Here is a 10,544-nt window from a genome sequence, read left to right as displayed (position 1 = left end):
GTAAATTTGCAGACGGAAGTCAGGCAGCCCCTTGGTATTACAAGCCGAGCATATGGTAAAACTCCCAGGCTTGTTTTATGAGTCAGCTCCGTAGGTCACTGGTCACTGGTTCAGCAAAGGGAGTACTAAAGGAGTACTAAAATCCATGTACCAGGAATTAAATCCAAATGAATTGTTGAACCCATTCGAACCGTTCTGAATGCCCACCAATTAAAGGTTACTGACCCCCCCAAGAGCTACCTAGCCAGCTGGTGTTCGGTTACTTGTTTATTGGTTATTGATGTAATGTAACTTGTAGTATTGCAATTGTACAACACAGCACAGCTATTTGCAAGGGCGCTTAACGCTTACAGCTAATTAGGTGTCATAGTATTGACATCAAAGTGTTGAATGTGGTCCTCAAAATGCTGAAATGCTGAAATGCTGAAGATGCTAGAGCCGTGGTGTTCCTACACGACTCCCCCATGGCACCGATGGCACCCGTGTCGCAGCACAACACAGCACAGTACGGCACTCCGACAAGCCTGCAAACCTTCCTCCTTCCTTCTTCCTCTCCTTCGTCTCCATTAGAGGAGTGCTCCAAAAACGTGGCAGGTAGAACGTTACTGTGTCAAGCGGCACTGTGGTTGGCTTACAGAGGACGGACACACAGCACACTCACAGCCAGGAGTACGGCTCCAACATCTGTATTATTGTGTGGCTCATTTTTGGCTCCACAATATTTGCACAATATTTTCCACCACATTTACCAACCTGCTTAAACTGCTCAATGATGCACCATGTCTGCAATCTGCTTCTACATCACCTCAATCTAACTCACTAGTACTAGACCCTTTAAAAGTCAAATCTATGCAAACTAGACTGCAACTTTTCTCTTGAAACTGCAACGTCCCCATGATGCTCATGCAACCAACGTCAACACAGCTTCTTTCTCCTCTCTACTCTCCTGCACATCCACTGCTTACCTTGGATTTCAACAAGAGGTCCAAGTGTTCATCATTCAAGTGCCCAACAAGTAGAAACCTCTCATTCACTCCACAATTGCGTAACAAATGATGCTACTACATGATATTGTGATCCATCGTTTCACATCAGGTCCAGCGTTTGAAGTAGCAGCACAGAGAACAATACTAAATCCCTTTCAGCTGGGTCCCAATTGCCACTATGAGGGTGGAACAGGTATTGCAAGACCACTGTGTTCCCACCTGTCTGAGCCTTAAGGCTACATGTTATAATAGATACATAAGTGTTCTTCCTACCCTAGGGGAAGGAACAAAGCAAGAAAGCCATTATCCAAGCAACTAACAGTGGATTATTTATCATTATGTATCAAACAGTACACAAAGGTACACACCCTCGATATTAATGCAAATTCAAATATGAAACACAAAGTAACACACATACATAGGCATAATTTTAGGGGGGCAAGGGTGCTTGTCTCACCCAACTTTCCTGGCACACCATGGTGTCCGCTTCATTAGGTAGGGCCACTTTCATTTAGATGTCATGTTCCCCCAAACATTTTCAACAACGTTACTCCACTGCACACATTACACAGCCACGGTAGTGGCTGTATAGTTATGGTTAAGTTGCTAATCCCATAGGAAGAGCACTTTTTGGGCGGCTTCTAACTTCGCTCCCCCTGGACGAATCCTCACCAAACTTTGCAAAAAATGTTTTTTGCAAATTTTGGTGAGGTTTGGTCCAGGGGGCAAAGTTATAGGGGGGGTCCCAAAACTTCTGTTTTTTCCCATAGACATAATGGGAAAAAACTTTGCTCACGCCTACAACCCAAACCGCTGGACGGATATTCACCAAATTTGAGCAGGAGTGGCGGCTTGGTCCCGAACGCGTGCTTTTGTTAATTTGGTGTAAATCTGTCCTGCCATTTTTTTTTAAAACAACCAACACATAACGCAAAACAATTACTCATATCTGTTTCCACTCCGCGGACACACTTCCCTGTTCGCTCCGTGGACAGGAAACGGATTGGCCAAGCGGCTTGCGTAATGTCCACAGACATTTGACGTGCTCTCTTATTGGCTGGGGTGAAGCGTGAAGTGTGTCAGTTTTTTGGAAACGCCTGCCATCTTGGATTCACGTCTGGTGTCCGCGGACATTGCGTTAAAATGTATATAAAAAAACACAACATTGCACTTGTCAAACTTATCAAATAATCTTTGGGGAGGTGAGGGGTGATGAGGATGGGATGGAATATGGCTGCAAGAAGCAAAAAAAATGTGTTAACTAAAAAACATCTGAACACGAAGGAAGCACTTAACAGTGTAGACCATGGTCACGCGTAGTAGAGTTCACGTGGTAAAACTTCACCCGCTCTTGACATATATGGGGCCAGTCAAAACGCACAGACACTTTCTTTTTCAAATTCGCATGCACGCTCTTAGCAGATGAATCCAAGCTCACACATGCCTCAAACGAACACGGACACGCGTTGAAGAAAACACGCAGAAATGATGACCGCGCACAGGCATTAACGGAAAACACATAGCAGTGAAGACCGCACACACACGCTGTAGATTAAACGTAGCAGCGAAGACTATACACACGCTTTGTAGAAAACACATAGCTGTGAAGGCCACACACACGCACTGTAGATAACATGTAGCTGAGAAAACCGTGCATGCACATTGAAGGAAGCACGTCACGGTGCATCTTTTTCAAACTCGCATGCGCGCTCTTAACAGACGAATCCAAGCTCACACACGCCTTATCCAAAAATGCACACATGCTGTAGAAAACTCATAGCTGGGAAGACTGCACACATGCACTGTAGATAACACGTAGCTGCAAAGATCACACACACCTGTATTAGAAATCACGTAGCTGTGAAGACCGCACACATGCACTATAGATAATGCGTAGCTGCAAAGACCACGCACACACGTTGTAGAAAACACGTAGCTGCGAAAACCGCACACACGCGCTGTAGAGAACACGTAGCTGCGAAGACCACACACACACGCTGTAGATAACACGTAGCTGAGAAAACCGCGCACAGGCATTGAAGGGAGCACATAGCAGTGTATATTTTTCAAACTCGCACGCACACTCTTAACAGCTGTATCCGAGCTCACACGCCCCTCATCCGAACATGCATATGCATTGAAGAAAAACACACAGAAATGATGATCGCGCACAAGCATTAACAGAAAAAATGTAGCAGTGAAAACCAAACACACTCGCTGTGGAAAACGAGTAGCTGTGAAGACCACGCACATGTTCTGTAGAAAACACATAGCTGTTAAGACCGCGTGCACACGCTGTGGAAAACACATAGCTGTGAAGACCGCGCGCATGTGCTGTAGATAACACGTAGCTACGAAGACCACGCACACATGTTGTGGAAAACACGTAGCTGCGAAGACCGCCCACATATGTTGAAGGAAGCACGTAGCGGTGTAGACCACACTCACGCGTATAAGAGTTCACGTAGCAAAGCACAAGCGCATAGGATATTTCACACAGCAGAGAAGTCTGTGCACACACGTTGGAGGAAACATCTATCAGGGAAGACCGCAGCAGAGTTAGTGACACGAGCAAACTAAAACCATGCACTTCACCCACTCTTGGCAAAGTTTGGTGGGATTCTGTCAAGAGGGGGCAAAACTAGAGGGGGGGTCACAAAATTATGTAAACACTTATAAATGATGTGCCATTTGACGAATCTACATTTAATTTAGGAAACTCATAAAACATATAGATATAAATGATTTTGGAAGTTTGGTGGGATTTTGTCAAGAGGTGCAAAATTAGAGAGGGGTCCCAACATATTGTAAAAGCTTATACATCTGGTGCCATTTGACAAATCTACACAAAGGTTTGTAAAAAGATTATAGCTCTAGATATAAATGTCTTCATAAAGTCTGAATGGATTTTGTCAAGTGGGTGCTAGGTTATATGACCATTGTTTGCGCATATATTTGACACTTTAAAAAAAATAAAACATGGGTGGATTTCCAGCAAACTTGTGGAAGGAGCATTGAGAAGGACCTGAAAGCATGGTTTTGCAAATGTGCCCGTGTTTTATTTTGTGACCAGTGTCATAATGTAGGTACAAAAAATAGTGATATACCTTTGGTGACTGAGTCATGGAATAAGGTAATGATCTGAACAATTTGGCTACTGGCCGTGACCATGAGGGACAAAACATGGGGTTAAAGTGGCCATGTCCTCCTAGGACTGTCTTTGTGGTAAAGTTATTCGAAATTTGTATAGATTTCAAAAGGAAGAAAAATGTGCTTGTGGTAATATGGTCATGGAGTTCTCTTTTTGCCTTCTGTAGGCTGCCATGGAAAGTGAAGAGGGGCCATCTATGGAACCCCACCTTCCCTTTCCATGGTGGCCATCTTGGTAAAGGATTTTCCTTCCTACCGGTGTGGGAAGAAAAATCTTTTTTTTAGCACCCCGGGTTCCCACTTTGGGAACCTAGGGTGCTAATGGCCTTCATCCCCCATTACATGGGCTGCAATGGGGGATAATGGTCCAGAGACCTCGTTACCCACCCTTGCTTCGCTTGGGCTGATAACTTGGGCTGCCGGTCCGGCATCCACCGTTCCAGTCCCTGGAACGGAGGATGAACGCCACAATATTCCCATTAGCATAACACAAAATGCAAATGGAAATGTTGGAAAATCTTATTGAGCCTATGTACTTTACTGAGAAATATAGTTCTATTTTTTAACTGTGAAAGATGGTTCCTAAAGGAACATTACTTTTGTTGTTTTTTAATGTATTTTTTTATTTTTTTTGGCAGGAGAGCTGAGAACGAAAGGTGGGGAGGGAAATGAGGGAAGAGGCACCAAACACTAAAATGGAGGGTACGTGGACAGGGGAAAATGTTGCGCATGTGTTATTTCCAAGCGAGGGGGCAGTGTTTCTCATGCTCCTTGATTACAGCAGTGTTGGTGACTCTTGGGGAGGAGGGATGGCATTAGCTGATGTCATTTTAAGATAAACAGCAGTTTCTCTAAAAGTATGTACTGTGTACTAGATTGTCAATGGCTAATGAGTAGGAATAGGTGTTGGAGCTGTGCAATGGAAATTTGAAGTTGAAAGTTCCTAGATCAGTAGAAAATGCAGTTCCGAATTGTCCGCGAAGCACAGATTTTATCGTGAAGTGCGGACAGGTTCTCGGACACGTCATCATGCTGTGTGCCAGTGTATGGTCATGTGGCACTGTCTGGAAGGTCCGCAATGAAGTCAGATGTTCGTAGACATCTACAAATGAAAAACTAGTTGAAATAGTAAATTGGACACAAATATTGCTATATTGGATAGAAAAATAGCATGCACTGGTAAAAACCCATGAAATTCACAGAAAAATCTTTGTTAAAGGGGCGTTATGGTTAAGTTGCACTAATAAAAACCTATGTAATCTAGTAAAAAACTTTGTTAAAGGGACATTATGGTTAAGTTGCTCTACTAAAAACCTATGAAATTCAGTAACAAAAATGTGTTAAAGCGACGTTATGGTTAAGTTGCTCTACTAAAAACCTTTGAAATTCAGTAAAAAAACTTTGTTAAAGGGACGTTATGGTTCCAATTAAAACCGAAAAACCCTGAAATTCACCAGTTATGGTAAGCTAAGCAACCATAACTCGCTCCACCACCGCCCACTGCTAAGACTAACACCCAGGACATCAAAGATACATAGGGAAAATATGTCTCTTTTCCCTATGTATATGTTTCATATGCTGTGAGTGGACCCTAAGTGAATTATTGTAAGAACATATTTGAAGTATGTCTACCAATATAGTACTTTTTGAATTTTTTGTTCCTAAATATTACTGGCCAAGGTATATCAGTAAAGGAAAAAAGACCGAGTCAGACATGTGATGTCATCAGTGATGTCATCAATGACATTTGTGATGTCATATTTGATGTCCTGGGTGTTAGACTTAACAGTGCACGGTGGTAACACGAGTTATGGTTGCTCAGCTTATCATATCTTGTGAATTTCAGGGGTTTTTCGGTTTTACTTGGAACCATAACGTCCCTTTAACAAAGTTTTTTTACTGAATATTCTATATAACTACATATCCAACCTTAGCACTCTCTTGAAATATTGCACTGATGTAACCAGCCTATTTTGAAGTGAGAATTACAGATGAATGCAAGCGTTTCCTGTGGTAATGCCGAGGGAATCCCCACGAGAAAAGTGCCCAAAATTATATTTGGAGGATGGAAAGGGGGGATGTCATATCAGTTTATAGGTCGGGCGTGAGAAAGAGGACCACGTGTGTAGACACCTGGGAGCATGTTCCTTTCAGCCGCAGTGTTAATGCAAGGCGTAAAAGCCTTGAGTAAGGCCTTTAATGCCTTGCATTCACTCTGCGGCTTATTTCCATATGGTGGAATGGTGGAGTGGAACGCATTTTGCATTTCCACGGATCCCTTACCCACCACCATTCAAATGCTCCAGGATCTGCAGCGCCATGGATTTTCATGCCCGTGCAAATGATGGTGATCCATATTCGGTCTGCCTGCTTTATGCATCAGCCTAAAACAGACCGACCGCATAGGGATCCATTGTGCAGACGTCCTGCCATGCGAACATGGCAAGCGTTGCTCACAATCAAATTTAAAGACTGCCTTGCATGTCAGCAGGTCAGCATGTCAAGTAGTATTTACTCACTTTGCATTGCGGAGTGCAAATGTAAAGGACAAAATGAATCAATCAAGCATTACATTATATTATATTATTTTCAGTGGGGCCCACCATAAAAGATTCACTAATTACAGTAATACAGTCTTCTATACATGTCTAAAACAATGTTAAAACAGAGAAAAAAAAGGATGTTTAAAATTCATTGAGTTAAAATGGGAGCTAAAGTGGGTTTAAGAAATAGTAGATAACGTACATTTAGTTAAAACTTTATACTATCAGCTTTAAGAAAAATACAAAATTTAGAAACTTACTAAATACAATGGTGAGTGTAGAATTTGTAAGTGCAATAACAACCGACAGTACACAATGCATTTTGTGAATGATATGAAGTACAGGTACCAGGTGGGAGTTTTTACAATCTAAAACCTTGGAGCTAGCTTCCTTTCATCTTATTGTGAGCAGAAAGAGGCTCACATGTATTAAAGGTAAGAAAGGCAAATGGTGTTGGAAGTTCAAGGAGTATTAAACTACCTATAGCTGGAATGCGAGGCAACATTACAACTAGCAGACATTCCGCTAGTACAGAAGAACCGGCATGAGCTAAACACTTTACTCGGACATGGCACTGGTTATCTTAGTTCTTCTTGTCCATGCCCTGCTTATATATGAGCCCAGGGCAAAAGCAACTCTCACGCCCAAACACAGAATTCTCATCGGCCAGTTCTTTCTTAAATCTGCCATGATGGGACAGAACAGAATAAAATGTGCCAGAGGTTCTGTATCACCACAAACACAACTTTGGGAAGCTCTGCACTCCATCTGGAAGTACGCAATGCCAACAACAAGACGCTAAGGCTCACTCTGGTAAGCAGAATCTTGTGGTGTGGACTGCTCATGAAGGTAGGATATCCTGGCAGTCCCCTCATGGGTCTAAGAGGGGGATATACATTGTAACATGTGTACTGACTACCATCTCATCTTCCCTGTGTCTGCCAGAAACTCTTCGATCCGGAGCTTTAGTGATCTTGTGGGAATCCCAGCCAGCAACTTATAGCCAGTAAAACTGTTTCCTAGACCCATCTTGTGTAGGAATGACTTAACGTAAATGAGACAATCAACCTTGCTCGAGGTGCTCAATGATTGGTAACCAGGACCTTAGTCAGGTTCTCCCCAGTATACGACCAGAGGATATGCAAAAATAGAACAGGTCTGGATGTGGATCCTATCCACTAGAAACACCAGTCCAGTCTCCAAATGGGATAAGTAGACTGAGGTGGATTTAGGGACAGAAAGTAGTGTTTGTAAGAAGTCATGTTCTGCTATCTGGAGGGAATATAGGTTAGTGTAGCCCAATATTTCACAACGACACATCCCAGCTATCACTTCCGTGCCTCAAGTCAAACCCCACCCTTTCCACATGATAGTGATGCAACACAATCCTGATGTGGTATTTGATACAAACTGACCACACTGGGCTACACAAGTCATAGGCCTAACACATAACTGGTTGTGCCTCCCCTCTGGCCTGATACATGGATGTTTGGACCACAACTAGTCTTGCAAATGGTCAGTTCTGACACCCCTAGTTTCAACTTGACTACACCTACTATGACTGACACTAACTGATCCCCTCCAGTTTTCCTCAGGGCACACTAACAGGGGTGGGTATTTTTTTTATTTCCCTTCTCTTCAGTTACACTGACCTCCTGCCCTATTTAACACTGTTCTGATTACACTGTGAAAACTGCAATGTGTTATGTTATGTTATGTTATTTGGTATTTATATAGCGCTCTATATATCATTGTTATGATCTCAAAGCGCTCGTAGGTTGAACGCCCTCGGAGACCGCAGTCCTTGTCAGTAGAGAGAGAGAGAGTGTTGTAGGGTGCGTGGGTGCACCAGTTATGTGTGCAGCTGATGTAATTGCCTGATGGTAGTTGCATCCTAGCGTTAGGTGTAGTGGTGAAGATATCAGTAGAATGTGTGCAGTCTGGTGGGTGGACACCCATACTGGGTTCTGGCTGCGTTAGGCCTGAAGGACGCTTATGTGAGCAGCTAGGCAGGGTTGTTTTATTAGGGTAATGAGGTGTTTATGAGGTAGTGTTCGTATGTGAACAGCTAGGACAAATTTATCGAGGGGTATAGCTGTGTTCTATTTGTGTGATGGTGTATAGTGGAGACTAAGCGTATGGATGTGATAGGATATGGTGGTTCATCTTTAAAGTGCCGAGACCAGACAGGAGAACAGGATGGCAGGGGTACCAAACGACACACGGGGCACACAGTGAAGGAGGGCCGGCCAGAGGGATATATAGCGAAATCATGGGGAACAAGATGGCAGGGTACATAGCAACACATGAGCACAGTGGGCACACAATGACATCACAGGGATTAGAGGGTAGGACAATATAGTGGGATACATAGCGATATCACAGGAACAGGAGGGCAGGGTACACAACGACAAACAGGTAGAGAGGGGCATACAGCGAAAGAGTTCTGGACGGGGCGGCAGAGAGAAACATAACGTCATCATGGGGAACAAAAGGCAGTGACACACTGGCACAATGGGGCATACAGTCACATCGCAGGGGCTAGTGGGGATGGCAATATAGAGGGATACATAGCAATATCACAGGAACAGTAAGGCAAGTGTACACAGCAACACGATAGGGGCATACAGCGACATCACTGGGACGGATTAAGGGGTGGGGGCACAGCGGCCTCATGGAAGTTGGAGGTGATGTGATCTAAGGAGGTCATTATTCATTGTTCAGGGATACGTTGTCTACAGCCTAATCAGTGGGCGTATTCATTGATGACATGGTTGGGAGTCCCATTGGCCCTCATTACAACTCAGGCGGTGGACCATGGTGCTATTAGCACCATGGTCCATGCCGGATTGCGCCATGGTGGATGGCGGAATTACCGCCCCATTCCAAGGTGAGTGGGGCGGTAATTCCCCATTCACCATTTGCCCTTCCCCATTCCCATTTTTGCCCCATAGGGCATAATGGGGATGGGGAAGGCGCTAATTACGGCACCGTAAATTACAGTGCCATAATTAGCACCAAGGTCGCTTAGCGCCTTGGACTTTAACGCCTGCAAAAAGCAGGCGTTAAAGTGTGAATCAGGCGTCAAGGGTTAACCGCGCCGACGGCGCCGTTAAACCCTTAACGCCTGACTTGTAATGAGAGCCATTGTGTAGTGAGTCATTGGGATGTTGGGAGTTCAGTCGCAACTTTAAGCTTGACTTAATGGGGAACAAGAGGGCAGGGTACACAGTGATACACAGGCACAGTGGGCACACAGCGACATCACAGGGATTAGAAGTTAGGACAATACAGAGGGATACATAGCGATATCGCAGGGCATCACGGGAACAGGAGGGCAGGGTACACAGCGACACACAGGCAGGGAGGGGCATACAGCAGCAGATGGCTGGGTTTACAGTGACAGGACGGGGCGGCATAGGCATACATAGTGACATCATGGGGAACAAAAGACAGGGTACACAGTGACACACATAGAGGGATACATAGCGACATCACAGGAACAGTAGGGCAGGTATGCACAGCAACATGACAGGGGCACACAGCAACATCACAGGGACGGATTACGGGTGGGGCCACAGCAGCCTCATGGGAGTTGGTGGAGTTATGATCTATGTAGATCATTATTCAGTGTTCAGGGATCCAGTTGTTTATAGCTTAATCAGTGGACTTATTCATTGATGACATGGTTGGGAGTCCCATTGTGTATTTAGTCATTGGGTTGTTGGAGGTTCAGTTGCATCTTAAGGTTGAGGTTGGTGTTATGGAAAGTGCCATGTTTTTAGTAATTTGCGGAATGTCATATAGTCTTGGGTGTTCCAAATGTGTGGTAGAAGTGAGTTCCACAGGGTCGGGGCCAAGGCTG

Source organism: Ambystoma mexicanum, chromosome 3p (assembly GCF_040938575.1).
Source record: "Ambystoma mexicanum isolate Mex_15411 chromosome 3p, UKY_AmexF1_1, whole genome shotgun sequence".
Classification (NCBI taxonomy): Eukaryota; Metazoa; Chordata; class Amphibia; order Caudata; family Ambystomatidae; genus Ambystoma; species Ambystoma mexicanum.
This window is presented reverse-complemented; position numbering follows the sequence as displayed.